This window comes from Phyllostomus discolor, chromosome X, assembly GCF_004126475.2.
Source record: "Phyllostomus discolor isolate MPI-MPIP mPhyDis1 chromosome X, mPhyDis1.pri.v3, whole genome shotgun sequence".
Taxonomy (NCBI): domain Eukaryota; kingdom Metazoa; phylum Chordata; class Mammalia; order Chiroptera; family Phyllostomidae; genus Phyllostomus; species Phyllostomus discolor.
In genome coordinates this window covers 65,808,476-65,826,777 of record NC_050198.1, presented here as the reverse complement: position 1 = coordinate 65,826,777, position 18,302 = coordinate 65,808,476, and the positions used below count along the sequence as shown (strand labels likewise).

The following is an 18,302-nucleotide window of genomic DNA, read 5'->3' as shown; positions in this document are numbered from 1 at the left end:
CAAATACAAAATACTTAAGAAAGTGTGGCAGGATAATCAGCAAAGCCTCTGTTTTTTTTTTTTTTTAATTTTAGCACTAAAGGGACACATTTATGATGTTATTCCATTTTTCCCCATTTCTGTTCTTCCAATAAAAAAAACCTAGGAAAAATTACTCTTAGATATTTTGTGATATTTCTGAACCTAGTGTTCATGCTGCACTTATTTCAACAAGGTCCTCCTGGTACAGTAAATCGTATACCCCATTGGACCAGATCCTTACAGTATTAACTGTCATAATATAACATGGTGTATTTATGTCAAATTGATCTCTTATCTTAAGAAGCATTTCTCTTCATATTCTGTATAGATGCAATCCAGAGGTAGATTACCAGGTGAGATGATAATAATAATAATAAGTGATTTTTGCTGAACAGTGAATATGTGTCAAACATTGTTATAAGTTTCTTAATTCACTTGTCATAACATCCCAGTGAAGTAAGCAGTATTTTAATTCCATTTTATACAAGGCCTAAACAGAGGCACAGAGAGGTTAAGTCACTTTACCAAGATTATATAGCTAGTTAAGTGGATCCAACCTGTTAACAGAGAAGTGGCACCAGATGTTGGACCTTGATTCAGCAACCTCAGTTCTTAAGTTCAGCTGGGAAGGAATTCAGAGCCAAGAACTCTAATTATAAGGGAAAATTTAGGAAGTCACAGAGGTGGAAAAAGTAAGACATGGAAAAAGTGAGCCAGCTGGGCTGTGTGGGCTCAGGAAAAAGTTACAGAGGCAAGAGAAGGGCCCTTGGAGATTAGGAAAAAGAAAGGTAAAGAGAATGTGCCTCAGGGAAGGAGAGGGGGAAATGCACAGGGTACTCCAGAGAGAGAGAGAGAGAACATTAGAAGGAGATAGTGAGTGCCCCGGCAGACAGGCATAGGTGTATTCAGGGGAGAAAAAGAGGGATTGTGTGCAGGATCCTCTGTCCTAAGTGTTTTCATCACCTGTAAATGTGGGAATTTTAGAGGAAGATATCAGCTTTTCCAGGTGTGTCATTTCAGGGTCATGGTTTCCACTAATTGGTTGGTGCCAGGGAGGAGGTCATTAGCCACTGCAGCTGGTCCTGAGGTCAGCCATGGTTTTGCCCCACCTGGCCTTGCTCCTTTTCTGGGCCTGGAGCTGAAACACAACTAAGGCCTAGATGTTATGCCTAGTTTGACCAAAACTCTGTCCCTATGGTCAACAGATCTGAGGCTTTGTTCCTTAGATTATTTGATGTCCGCCACAATTTTATTGTCTTGAGGGCTTACTGCTTAAGGGAGAGGTCATGCAAGGGCTTGTATAGGAGTCCTATGAGACTATTCTCTGTTCTCCTTGTTCTTCCTCTAAGGGGGTCTACAGCATGGCTGGTGACACACTGTGGGGAAACAAGGTCAGGGGAGGTTTCAGAACTTCATGACCAGCAACATGGAAGTTCAGACTGTTTAAACCTCATGACTAGCAATATGCTAAGAGAGGAAAGGTTACTCTGGATGTGAGGTCCCACCCTACCATACTTGTGTTTTCAGTTTTGCCTGTTGGTAAGTGCTTGGGGCTTTCCTCTTTGGTGACCTTCCGTATGTGGTTTATGGTTCCTACTCTGTTCCTGTCTAACTGCCTACTACAAACCCAGGTACTTTGACTCAATTATCTATTCTGTTAACAGTATTTTATCTAGCTGGTAGATATTTTAAGCTGCTACCAAGCTTCCTGCTTTTTCCCTATTTCATGTTCAATTGGCCCTTCATTCATAGGGAAAGCATAGAAGCTCCTTAGTTTCTCCTGTTTATTAGAGATCCTCATCCTATAGTGTCTGCCTCTGTATGAACTGTCTGAGGTCAGTAAGTACTATTATCACGCCTTGTGTTTCCCATCACAGTAATTGCTTCAGTCTCTCAGGCATGCAACATTTGAAGTGATTTTCAAATGTATTGATTTTCTACATTTGCAAATGCTAGTTTAAATAGCAATAGAAACAAAACTTTAATAAAGTAATGTTTGGTTGGCATGGTGTCTAAATTCTGAGATTAGGTAATGAGATGCATGAGGATTTTGCTCAGATCTTATCTTTGTCTTTTTCCCCATTCTACAGTGATAATTGTTATTCATAATGATAACCCTAAGGGGGCATCAAGATCTTTGTTTCTGAGAATGTACTTATAAAAGGGGGAATGTAGAAACTTCTTTTTTAGAAGTATTTTTCTTAACATGAGTTTAAATGACAGTAACAATAACGAAAAAAGTTAGTGTAGTCATGAAAAGCTTAAAGTGAAAGTTAAATTTACTACAACATATCATAATTCACACTGAATAGTCATTATGGTTAATCAGTATTTGGATTTTGAAAGAAATACATACGCCATAAGGATTATATGAATCACAGAGCAGATTGTTGATGATATTTGATATTTCATTTTCTATGGTAGTTAAAGCTTTTTATTCAGACTCTTATTTTATACTAAATGAGTTCAAAATATATATTACATTTCTGTAAAAACCTTCATTATTTTAGAATGTCACCTATCTAGTGCATTTCATATTTTAAAGCTGAAATGCTCATTGATTTTAATTAAACCATAACAGGTTCAAATAAAAATAGACAAGCAATTTCTCTTTTATTTCATGCCAGTTTGGTCAGATGTGTTATGAATTCTCACAATGTGCTGGACACTGAACATTTCTGAGACCATAGGTTTACCATGGGTTTATAAGGAGCAACTATGGTATTGGATTCTCCATATCATTTAATAAGCAGACTAGCCATGATTGTGTGTCTGACGTGTTGACCCTAGTAATCATAATTGAAGTGTTTACTAGATAATTTTCATCCAACAACAAATTTAAATATGTCTATTATAGGTAACTGTATGGTTAGGCACTCGGAGACATAAAAAGTGTCTTACTAGCTACCTTCAGACTCCCCAATTCTCACAAAGTTAAGCTGTATGGCTGCTATGTGAGTTAACAGAAGATTTAAAAATACAATTCAAGAATTTAAGTTTTTTTTTTCCTGTGGTGATACTGCTTTTACTTTAAAGTTTGTGTTGTTTTCCAGTAGCAGAGGCCCTAATTAGTTAGACTGGTGTTCTTTAGAAGAGTTGGATATTTGTCCTAATACAAAAACAGAACAAAAACAAAAACAAAAAAAAAACAAAAAAAAACTTGTTCATAGGCAGAGAGAAGAAAACCCACCAAGCTTTCTATTACTTCAGAGCTCAAAGCTGCCTGTACCTACTCATTCACTCTTTCAGGAAGTATTTATTGCATAACCCTAATGTGTGGTATTAAAGGGATAGCTTGAAAAGAAAAGAAAAGAAAAGAAAAGAAAAGAAAAGAAAAGAAAAGAAAAACGTGATCTCTGCACTTGAAGAGTTTTCAATATAACCAGTGAAATGAAAGATGTGTACATTCTCATGAGAGCATGAGATGGAAACAGCAAGTATCTTTATGAATTCTGAATCTGGGATACGTTTTGTTTTGTCATGTTTTTAAATTAGGGAGAGATTGAAAATACTTGTCTTAGTACTTTAGTCCTGATGTATTATAATACGTGAACATCAACGTGAGTGTTCCTTGAGTATACATGTCATAGCACTTGTTGAAACGTCTGCAAGTTTACGTCCCTCTGCAGGTGTTTACTATTTCCATTTTTACAGGAAAGAGTGAAACAATACATCGAAGACAAATAGTTACCTGTTTTTCAGAATGTTCAGAAATTGCAAATTATGACTTTAATAATAAGGTAGAATAGGTTTATCATAGTAGTGAGAGTTCCTAAATACTATTTCCAGAGATACTATTTTTCAAAGAAACACTTAAAATTCATAAATAGTTTCTAAAGTTTTTCCTGCAGTATATATTAAAATGTAAAAATATATGTATCTTTCAAAGGGTATCACACATAGTAATCTTAAGTGTGTTTGACACATTGATTGAAAATTATGCTAGTTTTATTATGTAGCTGGAATTTTATTCCCATTCAAATATGTAGATTTTTCATTATGGTGACAATTTCGCTTCAAGTGATGTATCTGCAGCAAACTCAACTTGCTTGGACCTTGTTTTCTTGTTCTGGTCTTATTAGCCCTGAATATCACACATGATTGTTATGAGTATTAAATGACATAATATATGTGAAAATGTTTGCATTATAGCTTGCTATATAATGTAAGGTATATCTATGCTATAGAAGCTAAGCTATCAGTAATTTTATCCAGTAGGGGGAGGTAACCATATGCATGTTATAAAAACCAGATTTAAAATTTCTTTTCTGTTAAAATGATTCATTTTTATGTCTAAGTAAACTTTTGAATCAATGTCCCATTGTTTCTGGGTTTCCTAGAATAAATTTGTTTGCCTCAAGGGTTCTGCTCTTTCTCAGCTACCTGTAAATTGACTATTTCCTTTGAAATCTCAGATCCCTGTCCCCTTTCTCCTTTGTCCATAATGGCATGGTAAACCTCAACTGTCCAATGCATTAGGAGTCATATCTTATGACACTCCTGGAAGGTAAATCCACAATAAACTTTGTACAGTTTCTTCTGTTTTAAAAAAAGGGTATATGCATGCAAAAAATCTTTTTGTTGTTGTTGTCATACCATTGATAAAATCTGTGATGAATACAAAGGTATTTAATAGTATATTAAGTAAAATGGTGGTCATTTGATTCCTTTGAAGTATGTATTTAGATTTAGTTTTGTATTCTAGGGTTCTGGAGAAAGTGATTCACAGTGGATGCTGGTTATTTACATTATGTACTGAGCTGTTTCAGCTTTCAGGCCTACTCTGACCACCTATGTAATACTCAGTGGTGAAAAGGTAATAAATTGGCAACCATAAGTTGGAATTTTGGAAATTAGTTGAATTTAAATGGTTTAGCCATAGATGAAATCAAGGTACAATGGGGTGTGGGAAAGTGGCACTTTATTTGGACCATTGACATTCCAGGAATCTCATGACCTGATAATTAAGATGCAGCCATTTGATTTGCTAGGCAGACTTTTGGTAGCATTGTAGTTTCAGGTGATCAGTCTGGTTTGGAGCAAAACTGTTGCCAGACTGTGGGATTCATAATAAAGGATGCTTCATGCAATTTGTAGGCAAAAAGCATAGCATGATGCCAAATTAGCTAGGGTTCAGAGCAACTTCATGTGCCAGCAGGGGACATTTACCTTAAATATATCAGGCTCTAGACTTAGGACAGCAAAGCTAAATCTGGATTCCACTTATAGGCAGTGATGAGGGTCACTATTTTGAGTTCCCTGATCATAACTGTGCCTCCTGATAGAAGCTATCATTGCCTGGAAGTAACCGTTTATAACTCTGATAGACCATGCTGACAACATGAAACATGCATCTGCAATGTGACAGATATGTCCATTTCTCTTTGCTTCTGTTGACCTATATGGAGATTGATTGATGCAACTAAGAAAAACGCAAAAAATCCCTCTAAAGACAATAAACCCCTGGACTAGAAATCAAAGACACTGCAGTCACATGTGTGGTTTCATTTCATCTTCTAGTTGAAGGTTGGAATTTTGAGAGTCAGGAGGATAAAGAAAGTCATTTGGTGATCGTGTACTAAAGCTATTAAATTTTTAATTTTATTAGTAAAGAGTACAGTGAAATGGTTAAGATGGTAAGATTTTGTTTTGTGTATTTTACTATAATAAGAAAACAATGAAGATCACATACATGATAGTAACAAAGTATAAGACAATTTGAATGATCTTAATAGGAGGTATGTATAATTTACATAAATAATTCTACAACACTTTGAGAGCTATAGAAAAAGTCTAGAATAAATGGAAAGAAAATAATTTTAGTTGTGATGAATAAAGATCACAAAGATAGAAAATTTCCTTTTTAAACTTATACACTTTATAATAAAATGAAGATTGGCATTTTAATTGAATTCAACAAGATTATTGTATATATGGAAAAGGAAACTGACAAAAATATAAAATACCATTTTGAGAACCAGGGACAATAATGTGGTGGTAGGGAACTATCCCATAAGAAGTTAAAGGAAACAATATTTTTATGGGAGATACTGTATTAGCGCACATTCATACAGATAAGTGAAAGTAAAAAGAAATTCTAAAATCTAATAACATATGATTGATTGATATACTAATAAGTAGGAAGAATTAGTATTTTGTAAGGATATAAAATAAGGGGAAGAGATAGGCATCCCAACACCATTTATTATTCTGCCTATAAATCTGGGAGAAAAATAGGTTCATAACTCATGTTGTATATGAAAATCATATAGAGATTAAAAGTAAATTTCAAAGTGAAAACATGATAAGCTTTGAAGTAACTGAAGTTACAAAAGAAAAGATTTATTCCTGCTCACCCTGGTGTGGCTCAGTTGGTTGGAGTGTCCTATAACCAAAAGGTTTCAGGTTTGTTCCTTTGTTTGGGCACATATGGGAGGCAACCTGTCAATGTTTCTCTCGTGCATCGATGTTTCTCTCCCTCGCTTCCCCTCTTTCTAAGAGAAATGGAGACAATTGTACTTGAACAACAATAAAAAAAAGGAAAAAAAATAAAAGCAATGAAAATCTGTCTGTGGGTGAGAAAAAAAGTTATTTTTTAATAAATATAAGCTAAATTATTATGGAAATATCAAAAATAAAACACTGAAAAATATTTACAAGGTTCTCACACAAGGGATAACTATTGTTGCTATCTAAGTACTGCACGGAGCATGATGGAAACATGTTTGGACAGATAAATGTGCAAAAAAAGAGGCACTACACATAAGTGGAAATACAATTAGTAAAGTGGGGAAATTAGCATACCAGTTGAGAAATTCAAATTTTAAAAAGTATAATTTTTCCATCTATTTAATTGGAAATAATTAAAGTCACATTACATAATGCGAATGAATTTATTAAAGTGCTGATAGTGTTAAATCTGTTTTAAAAGGAATTTGACAGGATATACAGAATATTTATACCCTTTGACCTCTGTTATATAGTACTTAGGAGAATTTATCTTAAGGAAATTATCCAGAATAAGGAAACAGTGATTCTTTGCAGGATTGTTTATACAAGTGGAAATTGGCTTAGGTGGTAACCTTAATTCTAAAAAGAAGGGGATGCATAAATTAATGGCCAAACACTTAAAAGAATATCAGGTAGGCATTAAAATTATAATATAGGCTGTGTAGAAAATGAAAACATTAGCTTGATACAGTGATCAAAAGCAGTTACATGTGTATTATGATGCATGCTTTCAATTATGTAAAATGTAAGCATGTAATCAAAGATTAGATTACAATGTAAAAACTAGTTTCTGGTATGGTAGTATTTTTAACGATTTCTTGTACATTCTTTACAAACTTATTTTTAAGGGGGGTAGAGAGAAAATGAAAATGGGAAAGATTTCTAAGAATAATGTTATGAATGCTAAAGTATGCTGCTAATTAATAATGGTAATGACTTGTATTGATTTTGTTCTATGGACCAGGAACAACCTTAAGTTTTTGTATGTGATCTCTAATTCTTGAAATGTTTGAAAGCTGAAAAGGGAGAAGGTTTAGGCAGGATATACTTGTCTCCAAATCATTGAAGGGGTGTGTGATAGGAAAGCACAATCAGAATAGTCCTCTTTTATTCCACTGGGTAATAAAACAAACAGAAACAACTATTATCAACAAAGAACCTATTCTCATAGCAGCACGATTTACAATAGCCAAGTGTTGGGAGCAACCTAGGTGCCCATAAGTAAATGAATGGGTCAAAAAACGATGGTACATTTACACAATGGAATTCTATGCAGCAGAAAGAAAGAAGGAGCCCCTTCCCTTTGTGACAGTTCTTCTCCAGGAACTGGAGAGCATTATGCTCAGTGAAATAAGCCAGGCGGTGAAAGACAAATACCATATGATTTCACCTTTAAGTGAAATCTAAACAACAAAACAAACAAACAAGCAAAATATATCGAAAGACACTGAAATAGAGAACAGGCTGACAATGATCAGAGCGGAGAGAGGGGAGGGAATTTCAGGGGAAACGGGGAAGGGTTTACAGGAACAAGTATGAAGGACACATGGACAAAAACTATGGGGGGGTGGAAATGGAAGGGAGGTGGGAAGCACTGGGGGGGTGGGCTGGGATGAGAGTGAAAGGCAGAAAACTGTACTTGAACAACAATTAAAATAAAAATTAAAATAAATCAAAAATTATAAGAAAACACATTTTTACTTAATGCTAACAAAACAAAATGGCAACAGCATGCCTGTACTCCCTTCTGTATTCTCCACATTGGGAAATGGATACCACCATACATTCAGATGTCTGAGCCAGAACTGGGCCTTTGCTTTTCATATCTAGCAATTCCTCATTCTCTACCTCCAATCCACCACCATATGCAGTTGATTTTAACTGCTCAAGTATTTCTGAAACTGGTCCTTTTTTCCTCATTCCCACTGTTCTTTCCCAGTTTAGGACACCATACTTTTTTCACTTAGATTAATCACACCAGCAACCTCCTAACTGGTTCCTTTTCTACCATTCTTGCCTCCCTTTCCTCTACTTTCCATACAAATCTAAATCAAATCTATCCACCCCTAGTTTTAAAATCCTCAATGTTTACATTCTACTGAATAGAGTCAAAACCGTGTAATTGGACTTTCAAGGGGTTTCATGACTAGGCCTATGTTTGTCTTCACCAGCATCTGCACCCAGCAAATAAATTCTTGCTTTCTCTCTCAAGTACACAGACCCATACACACTCCCTCCCTCTCTCTCTGGCTCTCTCACAGGCACAAACTCTCTGACACACACACATGTACACATGAACACACATAAGTATCTACAGCCATGTTGAGTTTCCTCCATTTCCATGACTCTATTTTATTGTCTCCTATAACTGAGTCTTCACAAGTGCTCTGCCTTCTTCCTGGAACGCTTTCATTTGCCTGTAAAACCTCACGTTTTCCTATGTTCTCTAATTCTGGCTTATCCTTTAGGTTTCATCTTCCTCTTCCAGGAAGCCTTTCTGGACATCTGGGGTGGGTCTTCCTGTGCATTCCTGTACACCCCTATATGCTTCTCTTTTGACTTATATTACTAGAAAAGAGGAACCACCTGAGTAGAGGCCATTGTATTTATTTGCTCCCACCTCCTTAAGTCAGCAGAGTTTCTGGCATATAGGAGATGCTCAATATAGATTTGTTGACTTATTCTCTATGGTTTTGGCATATAGTGAGTACTGTGAACTCCTTAAGAATTATATTTTCAACTTCCAATTTGAGCAGTGTCTTTTTAATTATCAATTAACACTAAGCACAAATGCCACACATAGTACATCTGCAGAAATGGTTTGAAATGAATGAATAGCGTATTCAAATGAATGAATCATAGTAAGGCCAATATCTCATGGAAGTTAATAAGCATTCTTCCTCTCTTTAAGTTCCTCCAAGACACAGACTATCTCATTTGTGTCTGTTTTATTTTTATATATTTTATTTATTATTTTTAGACAGAGAGGAAGGGAGGGAGAAAGAGAGGGAGAGAAGTACTAATGTGTGGTTGTCTCTGGTGCACCCTTTACTGGGGACCTGGCCTCTACTGCAACCCAGGCATTTGCCCTGACTGGGAATCAAACTGGCCACCCTTTGCTTCACAGGCTGATACTCCGTCACTGAGCTATATCAGCCAGGGCTCATTTGTGTCTGTTGTACTAAGGGTACCTAACATACTGACATATAGTAGACAATCAGTGAATAATTGTCTTGAGTTCCCAAGACTGAATATTACCTAGAGAGTTCCAACTAATGTTAGTGTTAATGAGGTGACCTTGACTGTGTCTGGACTTTGAACTTTACCTAGATTATTCTGTATACTTTTGAATGTGTGCATACATACATGGTCAAGTCAACATATGGTATTTAAAAATAGAAGATTGGTTTTATACTCATTTATACTAATTAATAATCATGAAAATGATGCTATCACCTTACAAATAGCCAAAATTTCATAGTTAGGTTGTTGATTTGATTTATTGTGCTATTTTGGTATTGATTATGCAAAGAATTCTGAGTTGCTTTGTATCTTTTAATGCAATATGTAGGGCTTGTCTTAATTATTCACTGTGTAATCAATGGGAGGGTATTAGGAATTGGGAAATAATTTTTAATAATTTTTAAAAATATTTTATTTATTTAGTTTTAGAGATAGGGGAAAGGAGGGAGAAAGACAAGAAGAGAAACATCAGTGTGTGGTTGCCCCTCATGTGCTCCCTACAGAGGACCCGGCCTGCAACCCAGGCACATGCTCTGACTGGGAATCAAACCAGTGACGCTTTGGATCACAGGCCAGCACTCAATCCACTGAGCCAGCCACATTAGTGAGGGCAGGAATTGGGAAATAATTTTAACTGAAGGGAATATATGTACAATACCTTTCATGGGGAAGGTCTTTTTTTTCTTTTTTTCCTTTCTTTTCTGCTTGAGTATGGATGTTCAGGTGATATGTAATCCATATTCTTTCACAATCCCTCCCCTCATCAATATATTTTACTTATAAATTTCTGTCTATAAGGATGTGTGTTGAAGACTGTTTTAAACAAATGCAAGGCGATCCATATTTGAAGAAGCATCCTCTCTGTGTTTGAAGTTGAAAGAGCAAATCTTTTTTGGTTGAGGCAGGAGAGATTGTATCTGCTTTGTTATGAAGGAAGGGTTTCTTTTGTGTCCTCATTTTTTTATAGCTTTCTACATTTTTTTCTTCAACTGTTTTGTGTTTCTCCTTTATTGTTAACTATTTATTGGGTTGGCCAAAAAGTTCAAGCAACATTTTAAATATATTATGTTATATTATTGCAAGAAAGGTAAAAACACAACTGAAACTAAAAAAAGAAAAGATTTGTGCAGTGTATGGAGAAGGTGCTGTGACTGATTGAAGGTTTGTGAAGTTTTGTGCTAGGGTATTCTCATTGCACAATGCTCCTTGGTTGGGCAGACTAGTTGAAGTTCATAGTGATCAAATTGAGACATTAATTGAGAACAATCAGTGTTCTACCATGTGGGAGATAGTCAACATACTCAGAATATCCAAATCAATATAGTTATTGGTGAAATAAAAATGTGTCTTTTATCTTATGGGAAAAACTAAATGGACTCTTTGGCCACCCCAATATTTTATTCTTTCATGCATTATTTCTTTTATTCTTACCCTTTCTTTATTACAGGCTTATACTTATTTATATGAGTAAATTGGACCAAAACAGATGGTAAGATTTGTGTGTGTGTGTGTGTGTGTGTGTGTGTGCGCATGTGTGTATGTGTGGTTTCTTTTCCTCAGTTTATTTGCATTTTTGATTTAGGATTATATGTATTTTGCCTAACTGTAAGGAGTATATTCTTCACTTACTGTTTTGGATAAACTTTAATGATACCCACGGATTTTCAGCAAATTCACAAACACACATATATTTAAGACAAGAAAAAGACTTCCAGCAATGTATTGGAATTTCACTGAATCCATGTGTTCTTTTGATTATCATAAAGTGGTGAAGCTAACTTCTTAGAAGTCCAGGTTATGCCATTTTAAAAAAATCTGTGTGCCTCTGGATAAGTTGCCTCCTCATCCAAGTGTTGTTGGGTAAATTAAGTGAGACATAAAGGCAATCTGTAAACTGTTTAAAAAATGCTACACATATTTCAGGTGTTCTGACGTTAAGGTTCATCTTGGCAGCCTCAGATGACAGTGATTGTTTGATTCCTCAGTATGATCTCTGAGAGCTCACAGATTTGGATGGAACCTTCTTTGGATGAAGAAGGACCATGTGTGTGTGTGTGTGTGTGTGTGTGTGTGTAAATTGAGTGTGTGTGTATTTTGTTTTGGTGGGGGAAACAGGCAGAAGGTAGGTAATGCTGGGCATTGAGATTTGGAAAAGTAGTTATAGCTCTAGGTCTGTTCTTGGTTCTCGTAGGATCCATCTATGGTAGATCCCTGCAGGAGCTCTTTCTTCCAGTTGTCATGGTAATCAATCCCAATATTTCATTCCTTCTTGTACCAGGAACATTCCTCCAACATGGGTGGAATTGAGGAAGCTTAGACCAAACACACCAGTTGCAGCGCTGGGGGAGGGGGTGGTAGTAAAATATAGCATGGAGGGGCCAGAGTCCTCAATAACAGCTGAGGAAGCAGGTGGAGGGACAAGGGATCGATCAGGTTAGCTGCAGTTCCAGCCCTTGTATCTGCCAACGACTGGTGGCCATATGTTGCGGGGCATTGCTGGGCTGGAGATAGGCATGAGCTGGGAGAGGAAGGTACAGAGTTGTGCGGCAGGATTTGGGGGTAGGCAGTGGCATCTCCTGAGAGTTCTGGGACACCAGGGCACCATCTTGTCCACCTAGGCAGGTGGATTGAGGGGGTCAGATGGTGTTGGGTCCTCAACCCACGGTTCCTTGGGCAGTGCTGCCATCACTCCCTAGTTTTATTTTTTAAATGATATTTAATGAATTTTAATTACAAAAGTAATAATCTTCAATTTAGGGAATGTGGAAACACAGCAGGTTTTAAAGAGGAAAATATATATCTAAAATTATTTCTTTAAATATTTTATTTATTTTTAGAGAGAGGGAAAGGAAAGGAGAAAGAGAGGAAAAGAAATATCAATGTGTGGTTGCCTTTCATGCCCCCACTACTGGGGACCTGGCCTGCAATCCAGGCATGTGCCCTGACTGGGAACTGAACCAACGACTCTGGTTCGCAGCCCGTGCTCAATCCAGTGAGCCACACCAGCCAGGGCTATAACTAAAATTCTGTTAGGGACAATTACCATTAACATTACCGTGGATCACCATTTAGATGATAGAAATAGTTTTACATAATTGAAATCATACTATACATAGAGTTGTGTATCTCATTTCACATATCATTAACTAAACAATATATTGCTATATCAAAAATATTTAATGGCTATATAATATTCCATTTTAAGTAGGTACTATAATTTATCTCTCCATTTCCCTACATTTGGTCTCTGCCAGTATTTACAAGTTTCCTTACTAAAAATTATATCATGGACATCTTAATATGTGAATCTTGGTATACAGTTCAAATTATTTCTTGTGATGATTCTTAGAAGTAGCATTACAAGATCAAAGAGAATGCATAATTTTTGAGGCTCTTAAATTTTCTTATCACAGAAGGATTATACCAAGCTGGCATGTTGTTATAAGCATTGTAAAAGAATTTCTATCTCACCACATGAACAGGATCTTTTAGTTTCTTTAACTGTATTCTAAGTCAGTAAGTGCCTGATTTCTGTATAGCTGTATGTACTGCATTATCAAATTAATCCATGAAACAAAGTATGCTACTTTATGTACATATTTGAATCTTACCCAACTTATTTTGAAGGCAGTAAGTACATGGTACATTTTTTCTACACTTGGAATCTTTTATTGTCCTGTGTTATTACTCTGTGATATTGCACTACTCCATTAAGTTCCCAAACTAAAGCAATAATTTTTTTTCTAAGTTCTGTATCTTGATGGCCTTGACAAGTGAGACTGTACTTTGGAGAATAAGTGATCCAGGACTGCATTTTAGGACAAGAAGTGCCAAAAGCATGGGAGAAAGACTAATGGATAGGATACTGAACTAGAAATCAGATGTTCTAGATTCTATTCCCAGCTCCATTTGTCATTGTGTATCATGGCCAAATTTGATTAAAGAACTTGTCCAATCTATAAAAGGGGGATATTATGTCTCACCTTACAGGGATGCTTGAGGGATTAGTACAATATTTTTTAAAATACATTTTGTCTTCTCCCAAAAGAATTCTAACTTTAGAGACCAAAAACTTAAGTCAATCTAAAATTTGAGGGTAGAAATTGATTTTTATACTTTGAAACTTTTATATCCCCAGTTTCTTAAAAACCCTTATTTCTTATTTATACAGAGTATAGATTGACTACAGAATTTCTCCAAATATAGGAAAAAGTGGTAGTGGGCTTATGAACAATTAGATTCTGCTTTATAACTTATTATATTACATATATTTTTCTGTATTTATCATATATTACATTAAAATGTAAGGTGAATCAATTCTTTAAAAAAACCCAACATGAGTTATGTTACGTCTAAAAACAGTATGAAAGTATTGTGCTTTACTAATTTATGATAGTTTCATTTAAGAAATGTCTGAAACAGTGGCATGAAACAATTTCTTTATTTTCATTGCTTGAATTCATGGTTTTTTTTTTTTTTCTGAATTTGACAAAGTTCTGTCTATAAATTGATCTGGCTTATTCTCATCTACAATGAATATTTTCTAAAAGTAGTGGAAATGTCGGGATGAGTAGAAGAGTTAGGTGATAGTTTTAAATAATCTCTTCTAAGCCTCACTTAGATACTTTCATTAAAAATTCTTCTGGCAAAGAAAATGCTATTCAAGCTGACTTTGAGCTCTTTGATGACAGGGGCTGTGTCTTATATACATCCAGTGTCTAGCACATAGTAGGTGCTTAGTAAAAGTTTACTGAAGAAATTAATCTGCTGGTTGAGATAAAAATAAGAGCAATGCATAAAGGTCATTGGTTTCCAAGAAAACTAGTATATTGTAGAAGTTACGGGGGTCTTTGAAATAATTAATATTGGTTCTGGCTAGTGTGGCTCAGTGGGTTGAGCACCTACGCAACCCTAAAGATTACTGGTTTGATTCCTCATCCGGGCACATGCCTGGGTTGCAGGCCAGGTCCCCAGTTGGGGGTGTGTGAGAGGCAACTGATCCATGTTTCTCTCACATAGTGACATTTCTCTCCCTCTCTTTCTCCATCCTTTCCCTTCTCTCTAAAAATAAACCTTAAAAATAAGTAATTAATATCTTATTTAAAAATAATATTTTACACATACACCATACTTTTCTGAGAACTCGACATGTTTACTACACTTCAAAATTCACATTGCAGAGATTATACTGGGTACAGATATTTCAGATTGGTTGTATTTTGAACACTAAGTGCTTGTGCTTTGCATAAAGCCATACATGTAATTATCTTCTGGGACAAGAGTAGAACTTTTGCCCTTTAATTTTTTGTTTTCTCTTTGCTTTCAGGGACTAAACCAGATTGATAGTTGATCTGTAGCAATTTTTAATATTCCAAGAAAACTCATTTTTTGAATTCTTTGGAATGTCAGCAATGTTTCAAAATAATTTTAATTTTGGGGGGGCACAGTTAGTGGTGATGGTGCATATCATTTTGTTTGAATTGTTACAAATAACTTGTGAGATCAATGTGAATACATTTACTAATGTATATGATATTTCTCATAAAAATGCTTCCCCACATGCACATTTTTGTGCTTCAGTATATGAAATATATATTGGAGGAAAGAAGTTCCATCTCCCAACCCTAGGATTTTGTAAAGTTCTAGTAATATAAAATGTATCACAGCAATAGCTATCATCCTAAAATTTTATGTGAAACATTACAAAAATTCACTGCCCTTGAGGAAGTCTACTGAAAGAGTAACACTTAAAGTATCCAGTGGAGGAAATAAAGAATTATCAAAAACAATCATGGAGCAGTAAGTAACCTCAGGTATAAGTAATATGTTTATTCTAGTATATATGCAGGGATGAAAATCAGTTGGAATTTGGTAAGTCATATGGGACTCAGTATCCATAGGATATCACTTTTGGGGAGAGACTTACTCTGCTTCTGCCCCATTTTTTGTCTTGGTAGTGGTAACTCTTTCTTAGAGGCCTCAAGAAGTATCTATTCCTTAATTTGTCATAGAACTATGGAATCTTCCATCTGCAAGAAACCTTAGAGATACTCTTTTAGTTCAACACCTCATTTTCATAAGGCAAGGAAACAATCAACCAGAGAACCTGTGCGTATCTCATGGCACAAAGCAAACTGTCACTGAGCAAAGCTTGAAATTGAAGTGCCCTAATTTCCACTCCAGTAAGTTTTCCTCTTTAGCACACTGCCTCTTTAGTATTACTAGTGTTGTGTTTTAATCATCAATCTAGTCTAAGAAAATCTCTCACACCACTTTCTACTAATCTAAAATGACATATGTGGGATGTTGACTGTTAGGAGACCAGGTAGATCAAAGGGACTGACTTCTGGATCCTAGTGTGATGAAGAAGGAGGGTTAGTCTATAGGATTATGTAAGATCATGAATCTAGAGATTTCTTTTTGTTTTAAGATTTTATTATTTTTAGACAGAGGGGAAGGGAGGGAGAAAGAGAGGGCGAGAAACATCAATGTGTGGTTGCCTCGCGTGCCCCCACTGGGCCCTGGCCTGCAACCCAGGCATGTGCTCTGACTGGGAAGCAAATTGGAGACCCTTTGATTCTCAGGATGGTGCTCAAGCCACTGAGTCACAACAACCAGGCCAAGTTTTCTTTCCAGGACTCATATAGGGTATATATAGGGTATAGCTTTCTAAGAGTAAGAGAGTTTGACTGAAGGTAATATATTTGTTCTCATTGGAGGCTAATGAGTGTATCTGATAGATTATGCAGTATTTCAGGGAAATGTGCCACAGTTTCGTTCTGTCATGTTTGTGTCTCATGAAAACTCATCTGTAACTGTACTTTCCAAATATGGTGTGCATATGTGTTTATATGTATGTATATTTCAACAACAGAGTTAAAATCTTGGGTGGTATATTCATTCATTCATTCATTCATTCATTCAACAAATATTAAGAGTATTTCCTGTGCTCTAGGTACTATGCTGTGGACTGGGGATACAGCTTTTAAGGAGCGAGACAAAGCCCCTGCTGCCATGGGACTTATATTTTAGTGAAGGGAGATAGAGAATCAACATATGAGTAAGCAAAGAAAATACCAAATAGCAATAAGAGCTCCCAAAAGAATAAAATGGAATGATGTAGGGGTTTTTAGGATGCTGATTTAATGCTGGGCTACGCCATATAAGATCGTCAGAGAAGGGCCTCTGTGAGGGGGTGATATTTAAATAATGGAAGGAGACAACCATGCACAAATTCAGGAAAAGAGCCTTCAAAGCAGACGGGAAAACACATGCAAAGCCCCTAATGTGGACATGGGTTTGGGATGTTCCAGTGCTAGAAAATAGACTAGTGTGGTTATAATAAACCAGAGAATAGTGAATAGGGATGGGGAATGGCATCAGATGAAGTTGTAGAGGTAGGGAAAGGCAAAATTACAGAGGGCTTTGTAGGCCCCCAAGCATGGAGTTCAAACTAATCAGAAGTTTGATTTCTGCTACTTACTAGCTCTGTGACCTCAGATAAGTTTCTTAACTGTGTGGGCTTCAAGTTTTCTCATTTGTAAATTCGGGGTAATTATTGCTTTGCAGCATTGCTTATAAGGATCAGGATAATAAATGTAAAGTGAGTTCACAGTGACTGGTGATGATTATGTTGATAAGAGGCAGTGAATATGCATTGATTAATTAACAATGTGTCAAGCATAGTGCTGGGCATTTTATACTTATTTATATTTAAATCCTCAAAACAATTTTGTAAGACAGTGAAACCTACAAAAATTGTCACTATTACTGCAAAATAGTCCTAAGTAGCAGATACTGGATTCAAAATCAAATTTCCATTACTCCAAAATCAGTTTCCTCCCACTGTATTAAGGGAGTAAACAAATTATAATGTGTTGGTTCATTTTGTATGTGCATATAATTTGTGACTATACATACTTTTAGAGAAGAGATCAATATTTGATATTACATTAGTACTTCTTGCCAGGCAGAAACTTTAATGCATGTTCATATTCCTCTCAGACTTAGGATAATGTCTTGTTTCTCCAAGAAACTTCTATTCATTGACTAAATAGATCTGCATAACACTATTAATACTTGCCAGTGACAGGCCATAACTTTAGAAGAAACCCTAGGAATCTTCAGGTTTTGTCGTTAAGATTTCTGATTTTGTCCCAAAGACACACATTATATAGCAGCCTCTTCTTTTGAAAGTGTTTCTCCCTTAATTGTACTAGTTGGAAATGTCACAACAGTGCCTTACCCTACTGGACTCAAGATGGCTGACTTTTTGTTGTTCATTTGGTTTGTTTTCTTTTGTTTAAAGGAATGTAGAATTGGTTGCAGAGCCCTCTGACTGATACTAGATTTGAGTAGTGTAAATTATGTTTGTAAACATGCACTTAAAAAGATCACCAGTTGTGGGTTTTATTGTTTGCTGTACAAAACCTCACTGAATATATAAGTTAAATTGATAAGTTAAAAGGTTCATTCATTTTGTGAGCAAGTTTGTAAAGACATTAATGATTATCTTAGCTTTTGAAAAT

General features: G+C 35.8%; 1 protein-coding gene across 4 annotated transcripts in view; it reads left to right on the top strand.

The window, feature by feature from the left end:
• The window catches only part of DIAPH2 (diaphanous related formin 2), a 914,500-nt gene that overhangs the window by 160,546 nt on the left and 735,652 nt on the right, over positions 1-18,302 (top strand). Inside the window, exon 1 of one of the 4 annotated variants that reach the window (XM_036016531.1) lies at positions 17,996-18,001. The exons of the other annotated variants lie outside the window; for them this stretch is intronic. The gene's annotated coding sequence lies outside the window, so the exon portion shown is untranslated. Of the gene's footprint in view, positions 1-17,995; positions 18,002-18,302 lie in introns of those variants that run through there. 4 annotated transcript variants of the gene reach the window in all.